Consider the following 15,709-nt stretch of genomic DNA (forward strand, 5'->3'; position numbering starts at 1 on the left):
TTTACGCCAAGTGCTTCCAGGCTGCGGACATTTATCGTGATATCATCATACAGCCGTCTCAGAGCCGTGAAGTCGCTCGACGTGGTGGATTTTTTTTTTTTTTTTTTAATTCAGGAGACGCGTTATGTGGTCGTCAATTATCGCCTGGGTATGGCCGAGCCTGTTCTTCAAAAGATCCACAGCGATGTTATAGTTGTTGTCCGTAATAGAGAATCCCCGTGTGCTGTCTTCCGCTTTTCCGAATAGATAGCTCGTCAAATATCTAAATTTAACAATTGAAGAAAGGTCAGGGTGTTGTGTATAGACCCTTCAAATTGATCCCAGAAAGGTTTCCAGTTATGAAGGTCTCCTTCGAACTTTCGGATCTCTAATCTTGGAAGTTTGATTGCTATCGTTCTTGACCTTAGATGACCTTGGTCCCGATCCTGTAGTCGTTCCACAGTATTCGATGCGATGTTCGGCGTGCGCAGGATATCCAGCATGAGCGCGGCTCTTGTCCATAAACGGCAGATTGACACTTGATAAGCCTCTACGCTTTCCATCTCTTCTTCAAGGTGATCAGTATCAACCCCATCTTCAATCTCGCCGTCCACTGCCTTCAATGCTGCTTCCTTCAGTTCGAGGATATTCAAGTTTTCTGTGAGCTCACCAGCGGTTGCATCCGAGGAATCCAATAGAGCTTGCAACTCGTTGATGGCTCGGGTCACCGCTGACTGGATGACGGCTCGTTTCCTCCGCAGTCGATCCATTCTCTGAAGGCGAGTTATTGTCCGGGTTCCGTATCTGTCAGATGGGGAGCTGTCACTCTTTCTGTCGGACATCTCCTAGATCCCAGCTTTCGGCACCAGATGTTTGGGATCTGAAGAAGGTACGGCCCGATCGGACGTGATGGTAGCGGTTTGTCAGAATGAGAACATGGCGGGTCTCCTCTGCGCGTGACCACGTTGCCTACTTCTTCGCAGTCCCGTATTCATTCTCCAACAGAAGTCATTCGGTGATCCACTCGTGAGAAAAATTAACTCTGGGTATTACCTTCTTTTTTTATTTATTCAAGCAGAACGAATTCATTCGCAGTTAAACAATATGCTTAAACGTCACTCAAAGTTACAGGTATGATTCGTTCCGAATTTTTTGTGGATTACGTGAGTTTGAGCCAACTACGTTCACGGACAGGGAAAACAATAGGCTTAAAAACTGATAAAATTGCGTAAAAAATTGTTTTTGCTTACTTATCGCCTCCGGCTCATTCACAAATTGCAATGGATTATTATTTTATTTAGTGTAAACCTGTTCGCCTGCCTATACCGATATGATACCTAAGATCGTAGATGTGAAACTTGTTTATTGCGAGGAATAATCAGGGAGATCTTTTTGGCATTGTTACTACTATTATGCCCTATGTCACTGCGGCCATTTTTATATTCAGATATGTCGCTGAGACACAATCTTGAATATGTTTTTTTTTTTCTTACGAAGTAGTGCTTTGTTAAAATCAAGTACTCTACTTTGATGGGGGAACATTTTAACAATTATGGTTTACTTAAATTGCAAGTGACGCGCATTCCATCCTTGTACACATCAGGCGAAGCTTGCCTACTTTAAAAAATTCAAAACTAGCTATCTCGTTATTTTCTGTGACGCCTGTGATTTTTTTTTAGAAACATAAAGTTATGCCATTTTTAGAATTTTCTTATTATTTTGGTACAGCTAGATTTCTATGGTGTGAGTAGCCGTACCTCATTTAGGCTGTTCTACGTTTTTAAGTAATTGTTTCATTGAAAAACAATCATACGACTACAATTTGTTAGATCACCTAGGGCCCTTGTAATGAAGGGTTACAACCTCTAAGCTTAACAAAATGCGCAAGAGATTTCAAAATTGGTTGAATAGGGTCTATAATATCCGTAAATGGCAATCGCGCAATGTATTTTGTGCAGATGGCTATATTTTTGTTTAAAATGCCCGGTTCCGGAAAATGCCTCGAAATCGGACAGCGAGGAACACAATTTGTTTCGTGGGATATCCCCTACGTTCATGGTATTGTTAGTCTCTTCACATCCAAGGCAAGCGTGCTTATCAGCTTTGCCACTTGGTGGCGTCAACGCGTTCCAACGGCACTTGTTGAAGTACTCAAGTGACAGTCAGTCATTTTGGTGGCCTCGCCACTTTGCAAATCATTTTTGATCGGGGGGAAAGGGGGAAGGAGGCATTGTTCGTATACAGTTGCTTGCGCGATGACTGATCACCACGATAGAGTGATAACGATTGGGAGTATGGGGACGACGAGCAAGACATGAGCAATAGCAAAGATACCATGCAATCGCTGACATCGATGATGACTAAGCTGTTGACTCCAGAGCCCTACTTGTTTGATCGGTCTGCTTCGTCGTCGTCAGAAGCATCAGAACCAGTCTTGGGTAGTAACGCGTTACTAGTAACGCGTTACTGTAACTTCGTTACTTTTTGGTAACTGGTAACTGTAACGAGTTACTTTTTAAAAATGTAACTTGTAACTGTAGTTCTATTACTTTTTTTCTGAGGTAATGATGAAAGTAACAACGTTACTTCTGTCGTTACTTTCCAGTGTTTTATGAATAATCTATCACTGAACGCGTGCAATTTAGCCATTCCTTGCACTTTCCAAATCATCTATTCCGACATTTCGAGTTTCAAGTTGGCCTTGCACAAAGTTGTGAATACGTTCTTTCTCGCGAGTCACGGCCCGAATATAGCCACGTGTAGATTTTATGGAAAAAAAAATCTAGTTATCTTTACGCACGCGCTAATGCTTTTTGACTGAACACTCACATCTTAGTGTCTTGAAGCACTATGTTGTGTTTTTTTTCTCTTATATTTGTGCAAACGCGTTTTAATCGGGTCAATCAACCGTGAAACAACAATACACGTGGAGGGTACTGCGCATGCTTCGTATTTTGAATAGCGCCACTACTCCGCACTGCGCATGTTGCGTATTATGATTTGCGCCACTACTCTGGCGTGAAAACTTTGAAACACTAACTTCGAGAAGCAACTGCTGCTAAGTTACATTATGAAATAAAAAGCATACTTTTAATTTTATGCAATAAAACGTTGTGAGGGGCGTTTTTTTAATTTTTTCTAATTTTTTGTGTTATATAAAAGTAACTGAAAAGTAACGTTGTCACTTTTTTAAAGTAACTGTAACTGTAACGAGTTGCTCTTTTGATGTGGTAACTGTAACGGCAACTTCGCTACTTTTTTTCTGAAAGTAACTGTAACTGTAACAAATTACTTTTTAAAAATAACTTACCCAAGACTGATCAGAACTAATCTGGCTTGGATACCTGCCTGCGCGCTTTCTTTAGCGCATTGCTATCTAACCATTTTGTTCCAAACGGAATTTTTTTTGTTCTGGTCTCCCTGCCGCGCTTCTGGTGTTTACTTTGCTACGAAGACACTTACGTTGTTTATTTGTATTATTTCCTCTTTGCGCGTGCTGTCGGCATTGTGTATTAAAAAGGTGCAGGTCGCTATATCAAACTGCTGCCCGATCAGTCCCCACCGGGTCCGCTCTCTTAAGAAGTCACACGTGCAACCCGAAGGAAAAATCTATCAATGTAACCCGGTTTGGGAGTCAATGTTTTCTAGTGGACCGCTGACTGTGCCTAACTGTACGTCAAACATGTCTGATTGGCCAACAAGTTACTCTGACCGACAGTCAAACTCCAGTCAGACTCCACTTGTCGGCTTTCTGATGGTTTCCTGGTGGCAGTCGGCCGCCACGAAATGCCATCAAGATGTCTTGGTGGCGATTCTGATTGTACATCGATTGGCTCTGACTGTACGTCGAAAAGCTTTGACGTGCAGAGAGACACACTGTCAAGGGACATAAAGTTTGTTCGGATACCACTATTTCGTCAAATCTATGAATACGAAAAATAATCTATGCACAAGAAAACGATTTCGGAACGTGAGCCCATAAAACCCTGATGTTAGAGATATGACACGCAGCCGACCGACAACCTTGATCAGAAGCCCGCCGAAACGCCGAAAACGCAACTTCGCGACTTCGCCACTTCGCTTCGCCCATAGAGGCTTCGCCGAGCTTTCATGAACGATCGCTCTCGACTCGTTTTGTTTTCCCGCTTGCTCCAACCTGTCGATCCTGCCCGGGCTCCACAATGTCTTATGTTTTAGTAGAATTTCTACTCGACAAGACCCAGCCTGTTGTGAGTTCCGACGATGTAAGGGACTTTAGCTGTGTAGTTGAAAATGACAAGGTGTACCAGGTCTACTGGGCCCGAGACGCGCGAACAAAAGGATTGTTCTACGGCGGGAAAGTACTTTACATGGCGGGTGAGTAGAACCGAAGTACGGCGAGTGATGTACGAGTGCTTTGGATAACATGCTGAAGCCTTAACTGCATTGCAACCGAAGCATCTCGTATAAAACGAATGGTGAAATTGAGTTTTCTAAGGAATTGCGTAGCATAGGGGTTAAGATGTCCGATTTGTACGCAAATGGTCGCGAGTTCGATCCGCGGTTGCCCTGTTTTTTGTTTTTTTTTTCTTCTTTTCTCATACATTTTGTTTTATCGAGGCATTTGGCGATATTTATGAGTGGGTATAGCTTTACTCTTATATAAATGCTGCCCTTATTGATGAAAATCCATTGGCAGTGGCGGTCAGACGTCATCTGATGGATCATCAGATGGCGTCTGACGGTTCATCACGTTCCACCAAGGCTGCTGACTGGCAGTCAGGGTCCCAAATTACGTACCTTGATGGAATTTTCAATAGGGAAGGATATGTTTAAAAACGTTTTACTGTTCGTGGCGCTGTGTTGCCCGGCCGTTAGCCTCGGAGTCCACCCAACCGTCCGGGTTTCGCTCTGCTGCTTCCGTCCTAGCCCGTGTCTCGCTCCGAACTCCTCGTGGCGCTGTCACGAGCGCCGGGCCGTCGGCCACCACTTCTGCCGCCTCGCGCGCCGTCGTCCACCTCGGCTTCCCACACTCTCCCCCCCCCCCCCCCCTCAAGGCCCGGTCTTCGGGGGGGGGGGGGGGGGGGGCGTGGTGTTCAGTTATCTTGGCCGAGGAGTTGTTCCACCTCGGCCATGATGGCGTCGTCGGAAGTCGAGGGGGACGGAGGGGGCTGGTGGGCGACACTGGCGCGATGGCTTGGGCCGGAAGAGGGGATGGCGGCCGTTGTTGGGGGGGGGGGGGGGGGGGGGGGGGGCGTCGTAGTTGCGGGTTCGACGGCGGCGGTTGCGGCAGCCGGTGTGGCGTCCCGGTTTTCGGGAGGCCGGGCTGGCTGGACGGAGGCCAAGGCAGCGTGAGCCAGGAGGTCCCGGTGGCTTGCCCTCAGGGTCTGGACCGCTTCCGCCACGTTGTCCGGGAGGGGCTGTGCCTTCAGCAGGTAGATATACAGTCGACCTGCTTCGTCGGTCTCCAGGTGTATTATCGGGACTCCGCACAGCCAGCAGGTGTCAGGCGCTCTCAAAACCCGAGCCGCCGCAAGCTGCGTGTGGCCACGGAACGGGAGGGGGACTTGGTGGTCGGGCTTGCCAGGCGTTGGTCTGGGTTGCTGTTTCCACCCTATTGAAAATTTCATCAAGGTACGTAATTTGGGACACTGACTGCCAGTCAGCAGCCTTGGTGGAACGTGATGGACCATCTGACGTCATCTGATGGTCCATCAGATGCCGTCTGACTGCCACTGCCAAGGGAATTTCATCGACAAGGGCAGCATTTATATAAGAGTAAAGCTTTACGCACTTATAAATATCGCCAAATGCCTCGATAAAACAAAATGTTCGAGAAAAAAAAAAAAGCACCGCGGATCGAACCCGCAACCACCAATCGGACACCTTAACCCCTATGCTAAGCCACCGCTTAGGAAACTCGATTTGACCATCCGTTTTATACGACATGCTTCGGCTGCAAATGCAGTTCAGCCTTCAGCATGTTATACAAAGCACTCGTACATCACTGGCCGTACTTCAGTTCTAGCCACCTTCCATGTAGAGTACTTTCGCGCCGTAGAACGATCCTTTTGTTCGCGCGTCTCCGGCCCAGTAGACCTGGTACACCTTGTCGTCTTCAACTACACCGGTAAAGTCCCTTACATCGTCGGAACTCACAACAGGCTGGGTCTTGTCGAGTAGAAATTCTACTAAAACATAAGGCATTGTAGAGCCCGGGCAGGATCGACAGGTTGGAGCAAGCGGGCAAACAAAACGAGTCGAGAGCGATCGTTCATGAAAGCTCGGCATAGCCTCTGTGGGCGAAGCGAAGTCAGCGAAGTGGCGTCAGTGGCGTGTTCGGCGGGCTTCTGATCAAGGTTGTCGGTCGGCTGCGTGTCATATCTCTAACATCAGAGGTTTTATGGGCTCACGTCCTGAAATCGTTTTCTTGTGCATAGATTATTTTTCGTATTCATAAATTTGACGAAATAGTGGTATCCGAACGAACTTTACGTCCTTTGACCGTACGTCTGTCTGCACGTCAAAGCTTTTTGACGTATAGTCAAAGCCAATCGATGTACAATCAGAATCGCCATCAAGACATCTTGATGGACTCTTGATGGCATTTCGCGGCGGCCGACTGCCACCAGGAAACCATCAGAAAGCCGACAAGTGGAGTCTGACTGTAGTTTGACTGTCGGTCAGAGTAACTTGTTGGCCAATCAGATATGCTTGACGTACAGTGAGGCACAGTCAGCGGTCCACTAGAAAGCATTGACTGCCAAACAGGGTTACATTGATGGATTTTTCCTTCGGGCTACGCCGGCGGGGGATGAAATCGACAGCCCCTTCTTCCTCCCACTCCGTCCACGTGGCCACGGTGTGGGAGGGGTGTCGAGTCCAGGCAGGTACCCTCTGTAGACGGACCCGCTCCGTTGTGAGGGGGTGCCGTCGCGGATGGCCCTGCCTGGTGCCGCGATGTTGCTCCGGACGACCCCTCCTCGTGCCGCGATGTTGCTGCGGATGGCCTTGCCCCGTGCCGTGCAAGCCTGGCTGCTGCTGGGCTCGTGGTACCTGCGGAGCCCAGGCAGCTTTGCCTCGCTCTGCCGTTCGGCTACACTAGGTGCTGACGCCCCACTGGGCGGCCACCCCGAGGGTTTGGTCGACCGGACCAGTGGGGTCCAGCCGCACCGGGGCCTGGAACGTCCGGTCACACTGATGTACCGGATCTTTTGGGCGGCATGATGCTACGTATTCCAGCTAAACTCACGCCACATTGCGGAGGGTTTTATTCCCACAAGCAATTTGAAGGATCCCCATTACATCAAACTAAGATTTTTTGCAACAACCATATGTTCATCACAATTTATTTGCTATGACTTATTTCCCCTTTGAATAGCCGAATGTACTTATATATGTGTTAATATGACTGAGGCTCCCTTTATATGACAAGAAACTTCTGCTGTGCACCAATGTCAAGATCTTTATAGTATTTTTGAGTACGTAATCACCGTCAACATCAAAGCGGGGTATGCTCGAGATACCGGGATGAAGACAAATGAGGACAGCATGCAATGCTGTCCTCATTTTGAATCGAATCGATATGCTGCCCTTTTTATTCTAATGAAAACGAATATTTCGTATACTTTCAACCTACTCATTCCCTGTGGCCCTTTTCGAAGCAACCCTAATGTGGTCAGCCACCTTTTCCGAAGAGAAGAACAAAGCAGATAAAACTTGTTTATTTCGAAGGTTCTTTGTTAGCGCAGTAGCTTGGAATTTCTGGCACTAGAACGCTTATACACCAAAACAATATTTACAGGAATTTCAATCACTGAGCCAACAAACGATGGCACCCGGCAAATCGACTGTGGACGGCGTCAGCAACAAGATATTGTATCAGAACGAATCGTTAATGGTACCGCGGCACATCCTGGCCACTGGCCGTGGGTGGTGGGGCTGTATACTGCTAATGACACATTCTATTGTGGTGGCGTTTCAATAAGCAGCCAGTATGTGTTGACTGCTGCTCATTGTTATAAGTACGGATATATTTATTTGTGTTTAACAACAAAAATATTATGCATCTAGGATCCCCATTTCTTTCGGGGATTTCACGACGGTGGTTCACACACCTCGGGCTGTTGCCGAGGTGCAGAGATGATCCACGAAAGTTTTGGGGGCTGCAAATACGTATACGTGTATGGAGCACTTCTCGGCCGTAGGTGATAACTGTAAAACATTTTAAATAACCATTATGCGTGTGATTTTCTCGGTGAAACCTACACACCGAGTGCGCGCTCACGTTCCTGCAAGAAGTGAAGTGACCTAAAATACGTAATGCAGGAGTTTCCCGTCTCCTCCTCTACAATGCTTTTAGTTATAAGAATCAGTACGGATGTAACTAGAAAAGCCACGTTTTTACCAAAATCGCTGTTTAAAAAAGACTTCTCACATTGCGCACTTTTCTTTTTTTGTGGCAAGAATAGGGATTCTGTGTGATATTTTAGGGCCTTACAAAGCCCGCAGCACTCGAGGTAAAGGCAAACGTGGCCCCATTGGCAAGCGTTTGGGTATATTGGCTTTAATTTGCCATAAAAGGGCCAAAGTTAGGCTTCGCTGCTGGTAATTTGCCTGCCATCTGGCACGTTTTGGCATGAATAGCAAATCAAGTGCCCGTGTTATGCTCCATATAATTTTTTTTTTTTATTTCTATACTGTAACTTAAGGCCTACATTGACAAAGAGCCAGGATTAGGCTTCACTACTTGATGTAACCAGCTTATACGTGACATCTTTGGTTCAAGCCTGGCACCTTGGCAATAATGTTGCGAGCGAAAGAAAAGCATTAGAAACGCCAAAAAGAAGCTCTGTGAAACTAACTAACGCCTTGGAGAAAGATCTTCTTATGGCGCAAGTTAGGCGCGTATCATTGCCAATTTGTGCCGTGTAAGGTATTTGTCTGGCATCCTACCAGGGTTGACTCTCGTCCGCGCCTACGGCGGTTATTAAGACGCTGTCGGAGCTGAATATTTCATCTGGTAGCATTTCTTGCACAATCTAGATGGAACATTGGTAACTGCGCCTACGTTGATCTACACCCGCAGATCAGCAAGCTTATTTTAGCCATAAAAGTAAACAAGACAGCTTGGAGTTTTGATAAAAATAATCTCTAACGCCTAAGCTTCCCTCTACGAATACTGGTGCGTCTACATTCATGTACAGCACTTGGGAGAACCGATCGCTGCAAGCACGTGAAACTTCGTGCTCAGTGTCTCAGTGCAGACATATTAAAAACAAAATAATTTTCTCTTGCTGTTTGCTTTCCGTACATTGCAGTTATTGGCTCTTTCAGGTGCTGTGGAAGAAAGTATATGTTTTAGGAGGTTATGATATGTTTTTTTTTAAGGATTAGGAAGGGAAACAGCTTGAGTTGCAGGGTCCCGTTTCATCTCGGTGCGTTGGCTCTGTTTCCTCGAAAAATATCCACTTATTCTGGAGGTAGTCTGAGTTTACTGATATTTGCACTGTGCGACTTCTAAGTCTCATGTTGGTGGCTCCAAAACTAAAACACAAATCTCCCACACAGGTGTCTTTGGTAGTTTTGTGTCGTAATATGCGTAATATGCCAACCTCATCAGAGATTGAAAAGTTAGATCACGTTGCCTCCCATTATACAGCCCCCTTAAAGCGCATATTCCCGTTCCAAAGGTGATGCTGTGAAATATAAAAGTACAGATGACTGCTTTATTTATTGAAAGGTTTTTGAACGCACGTACAGAAAAATGACGAACAAGTAGGGACACGAGAGATACCTCCCCACGTTCGGCTCACGGCAACTTTACATCCACGAGTTCGGCATGGTCTTCCCAACTTTTCTTCCCCGAGGGCTATATGGCTCCCGTCTCTTCGACATATTTCTCCAGTTCTGCTGCCAGGATTCTTTCTTCTTCGCCTTTCAAGTGCAGCAATTTTTGGCTTACGTTGTTGTCGCCACTTCTCTGATAGGGAAAGGCTCCAATTACCTCTTGGTTCAGCCTTTCACTGTCTCTTTTTACTACTACCGTGCCTTCAAAGATTGGCTGACACCACCCCCTCCCCTCAGTAATAGACGTGTGCTTTTCACGGACGCTCCCCGGTGATCGTTAGTTTGTATTTATGTTCTTTTAAGCGTTCATTTAAACAGTGTCAGTGTCTTGTTTGTTCTATATACGTTTTTTCACCTGAAAGTGGGATGGAATATACTGCGTCATTCTCACATTTCACAAATTTTATCTTGTCCTTGCGCTGATATTGTTTTAGTAGGCTTGCTTTTCCGTTCCCCTAAGATAATGAGGTAGAAGAAAACAGAATGAACTAAAGATTTACTGGTGACGAACTTGTGCCAGAAACGAAAAAGAACAACACACGTCGAAGCAGCGGCAGCTGGCGTTAAACGTTAACTGCGGCAAGCGACGTTACGTCGGCCTAACAGCTGAATATCGCTAGGAAATCAGTGAGTGAAGCGGCAATACGGCCCTTGGCTCTTTGTCTACTATGCTCGTCGTATCGAATATTCTACCTAGAATGTTCGGAAAAGCTCAAGGCCGACACTGACTAGGCAAGGTCATTCTGTCCTCCTTATCGTATACGCTCGGGGAAAGAGTGGACGCAAATCTCCTAGATGAACGGAGAATTGTATCTTCTCGATCATGCACGCAGCGATATGTCGGAGAAAGGGCTGTGGTCTAGTCTTCGGGGAAGACGAACTGGGAGAACCCAAGCCGAAGTGGTGGAAGTAAAGTTGTAAGTCGAATGACGGCCGTGTCTGTCGTGTTTCTCCTTGTTTGTTCTATGTATATACTTGCGTTTAAAACCGTTTCAATATGTTCAACCAATACGCTATCCTATTACTTTCTGTGGTTTATTTAAGTGTTCCGAATTGTGGGCAAAATTAATCGGTTGGCCAAACCATTTAGGTACATAATTTTGTTTTGTAGGGTCTGCAAATGAACGTATTTGGAAGTTTGTTAATGGAGCAGAGCCACCACCGCGAAGCTCTCAGATTGTTGTTTCTTCGCTAAAGACGTAATTATGCGTGAATCGCGACATTGAAATACACATGTATATACGTCATCATGAGTCTTAACACGCGGAGTTAAACTCAGTCATCTTTAACGATTCTGAAGCACTGTATGTTATAACATAAATTCCTAGAGACATTTTCGTCACAAAATTCTTATTATTCAGAGCTGGGTTTTCATGTACGAGTTTCTCTAAGCTGAGCCGCTATATTTCGCTAACTTTAGCGGAGTTAAGTGCGACAATATGGGGTTTTCGTAGACAGCGTTCCCCCCTCCACTACGCCCTCCGCAACGAAGAAACCACTACTGGGCCTGCGCGCCGATGGCCTTGGCTGTAGAGTTCCGCGTATAGTAGCGAGTTGCAGATCGTGTTGCAGGACGGCAGAACCGATCTACGAAAACTCCTTAATGCTGGTGTTCCGATAATGTTCCGGGAAACCAATTTCCGCTAATTTTCATGGGCTGTAAGTCCGCTATATTTAGTGCCCTAATATTTCTTGTGTTAGAATTGTTAAGGACATATAAACTAAAACTCTACCCCTAAATAAATTTTATGTAAAATGGCACCGTATGGTTGCTTTAAATAAAGAGTTGTTGGGCTCTTAAAACACCGACTCAGAGAGACCCACATTTCAATAACGGCGTGTGTCACAATCTCTACGTGGTGGATAACGTTAGACTGAATATTTTTGTGTACTTTTCACTAATCAAATTTTGATATTACTGTTGGCAATAAAAAGTGCTTTGCACTACCTGACGAAATGGCTCTCATGCAGCAGCTACTGATTCTTTCCTCCGTAATTCCTCAAATTTTATTACAGGGTTTAGTATGGCTTCATAGTTGTGCCCAATGTGTCTATAATTATTCATTGATAAACATGCGCCTTATCTTGGGTAATGTCGCTAGCGGGTACTAAAGTAAAATAAATGATGATGTTGATGGTTTAGCGTGGATAACGTGGCAAAAACGTATGACCTGTAAGCGAGACGGAAAAGCTATACGACCTAGATTACCATAATAGTTTCACCGCTACTGCAGGGATTTCTCGCAGATGCCTCACTCCTATTAAGTGGAGTAAGCGATCATGTGCCCACGGCGAAACCAATTCTTATCGAAAATCGGAATTTTAATTTCTGTTTTTCATTGATTGCACCTAGACTACGGGACCCAAAACGTCTTTATTTTACGTACGATAACATTGTCACGTATAACCTAAGCACAGCCGCACTATTGCGTCGAGCTTCAGCTCTCGGTGCCACGCTGGGTAATCGAATTATAAATATTTTGGTTGGGTTTCATAGATAACATGGCACAAATATGAGGCATCGTGGAACTGCTAAGATTTATCTTCCCCGAGTAATTATAATTGGGTTAACCGTTTGTGCTCTGACGTAAACTTTACCAATTTAAGCCCAAATGCAAATTTTTCCTCCTTCCCTTTAATGCTTCCAGAGACAAGAGCACTAAGGGCTTTCTTTCAGTTCGCCTGGGTAGTACGAACCGAACGAATTTCACTGTAGATTGTCACCGAAACGCAGACAAGAGTCAGAATCTAGGAAGAAGAGACACAGAAGCCAGGCATGAGGAGCTGGAAAGACCACGTCATTTGCATGGAGGTTGATGACATCTGTATCCCCGTCCAAAGCAACAACTGTGCGGATTTTATGGTACGTAAACACTTTTTATTTAAAACGCTTAAAGCAAGTCTTGTTTAAACTACCGTATTTCGTTACAGATAGACCTTGCACTATTGAAATTAAAAAGACCTGTCAATTTTACAAAGCACATTCAGCCGATCTGCCTTCCGTCAAACTGCCAAGAACCGCCTTCAGATGTTAGCATGTATAGTGTGGGCTGGGGCAGAGCCTATGGTAATTTGTTTCCTCACCTCATCTTTTTCCCCCTATCATTATCCTAAGCAAATTACGGATGTGGGTAAAGATAAAAAAAGAAAAACCCATGAAACTGAAGCCACTCAAAGAAGCAAACTCTATGGCGCTGTAACTTAACGTCAATCAGCGACAAACTGTGGAAGCCCTGAAGCGAAGAAGAGCCGGGTGCTACTGCCACTGCCTATTTCCTGAAACCATTTCTCGCAGACGACGTACATACACTTGCTACTTCCCCAAACATTCAATAAAAAAGAATGTTTTCAATATGTTTGTACATAATCATCGACGATGATCCGAAATGTCGAATTTCAAAGAATACTCAAGAGAGACGTGATTGCAATTATTTTCACAGTTAATGAATTTGACATTTTCTGTATATGTTTAATTTGTATCAACTGTTCTAATATTATGTTTGTACACCGCAGCAAAATTACAAAATACACGCAAAACCAATATACGCGAAACACGCAGGTATATTTGTAGATTTAAGACCTGAGCCCGCGAAATTATTTGTATTATCCTACCGAATAACTCACAATTCGTTGACAGATTTAAAAAAAAATAACTATATAGTTTGATAATAGTTAAACATTGCTTTGAGATTGTCAATGACATTATCATCGTCGATACGAAAATTATTAAGAGTTTATCAGTGAATCGTTGTTAAGAATGCCCTGCATGTTCCAAACGTAAATAATTGCCTTGTGCAGTTGGAGCAAAAAAGCGCACGCAAATTGCCCCAAAACATATTATGCCGTGCTTTTATGTTGTGTTTCTTACTATAACCGTGAGGTCAAAGTAAACAACTGTAGTAAATAGTGAGCACAAAGCTTTAACACTATGTTAAGTATTTATCAAGTTAATATCACTAAGTAATAAATTAATAATATGTGTTCCACCGCTAGTAGCCGTATATCTTAATGCACGTAAAACAACCAACAATCAAATTTTGCTAAGTCCATTGTTCCTGTACGGCTAAAGAGAAATCAATCACAGCAACTGTGCTCTACAAAAGTATTGTCTGATTAGTATGATTCACAATAATTTAAATTTTGACAGCTTCACATCTGATCCAAGTAACCAATCACTGATCAACTAAATGCCACCATATAACATGTAAAATCTCTGAATAATGTGTATACCTAATAATAACCAAAATGTATTAAAATATTTCTAGAATACAATACCTTTTCCAACGAGACTTCTGATGAAACAACAGACGAACTTGGTGGATATCCGTACGAATATCCAGACCGTCAAACAGAGGAAGACACTTACGACACCTCAGCGTCGGAAGCAGAGGGCTTTTTGTCATATTATGACTCAGATATGTTGATGGAAAGAAATATACCCATTATTACTAATGAGAATTGCGCCCGTCAGCTTGACAAAAGTGTTCCAAATTACACCATTTGCTCTGCTTATGGAATATGTTATGTGAGTACTAATCATTTTGGGACATAATCTCTCGCTAACATGAACAGATACCAGTTTTTCTTGCCTTTTTTGGTCTATAACAAGATATAACAAATGTACGCGATGTACGATAAAAAAATATTAGTCATTTGTAACTGAAATATTGCTAGAGTAATTTGGATTTTGAAAAGTTGAGCATATAAAACAATTTTATCATGCATATCATGTGCAATTTAAATCAAAATCCAAACTCCACTAAGACGAGAAATTGTCTAAATGTTCTGCAGGAAGCAAGCTTGTTTATGAGAACTCGGCATTGAAAAGCAGATATCAAAACTTCTATTGAACACTTTTGAAAGCAGATGACACACCTAAAACTCGCGCTACTTCACTTTTCGGTTCCTAGAAAAAAAAAGAGAACTACCTTTTTAGTTTTTCCCATTAACTGTGGCCTTTCTTGGTTTCTTGTAATATAGGCGGGTTAGGGGGACGCTGTTTCGTGGATCCTTTCATAAACAATCTGACAGCTAGTTTATGTATTCTTAGTTGTATAAGGAAGACGTTCCCACATAAACGAAGAAGAGAATTTCAATTGGACGATCCTGGCAACATTTACATGCATTATTTAAATGTAACTTTTGCAACAAAACGTTACGAAATAGGGGAAGGCAGTTGCTATGGCATGCACCAGCAACTTTTTCTGTGATTCAGTTCGACTGCATCTGCGAAAGTCTTCAATATGTTTATTCATCGTTCCCGGGAATGGCAAAACAAAATAATTTTTTGCTCGTTTTCAGGGAGACAGCGGGGGACCCTTGATGTACCAAAAAGAAAGGCAGTGGTTTCTTGCTGCGATTAATTCCGCTCGACGCAATAGTTGCTATTATCCTGTTGAGCCTACGATACATGTTAGGGTATCACACTTTGTCGACAGCTTCATTTTGAAGATGATTAATCACCAGGAGGAGTCTCAAGAAGGACGGACAAATGGCTTATGTGCCAAGGATGTGGACCGTAAAAACTGTGTAGAGCAGTTTTTTAGGTCCTACAACAGATCAATAAACGAAGAAATCAGTGAATAAAGCTTCATTTAAGTCATTGCAAATACATGTCATCAATCTTAACTTCAGTTGCAATTAGTGACTATTTTCTGAATTTGTGCGCAATAATTTGAAACCGAACTCCAATATGACACCTCTGTCAGCGTTAAATCGAGGGCGGCGGAAAAGGGGGTGGGGGTGGGGGGAGAGGGTTTTTGCAGCCAGTCTTCCGACTCACTTTGGCTTAGTCTTTGTGAGCGTGTTTTTTCGCCCAGTTCTGAGTTTACATACAAACGCCAGATTGGAAACGTCCCATTGACTTATTTCTGTTTCACCATGCGCCAGATTTCGCTACGGA

The 15,709-nt window shown here is 44.0% G+C and overlaps 1 pseudogene; it reads left to right on the top strand.

Annotated features, from left to right (window-relative positions):
- The window catches only part of LOC115323498, a 35,251-nt pseudogene extending 19,858 nt beyond the window's left edge, over positions 1 to 15,393 (top strand).
- The last annotated feature ends 316 nt before the right edge of the window (positions 15,394 to 15,709 follow it).

The sequence above is a fragment of the Ixodes scapularis genome, unplaced genomic scaffold (genome assembly GCF_016920785.2).
Source record: "Ixodes scapularis isolate PalLabHiFi unplaced genomic scaffold, ASM1692078v2 PGA_scaffold1__304_contigs__length_218370807, whole genome shotgun sequence".
Lineage (NCBI taxonomy): Eukaryota > Metazoa > Arthropoda > Arachnida > Ixodida > Ixodidae > Ixodes > Ixodes scapularis.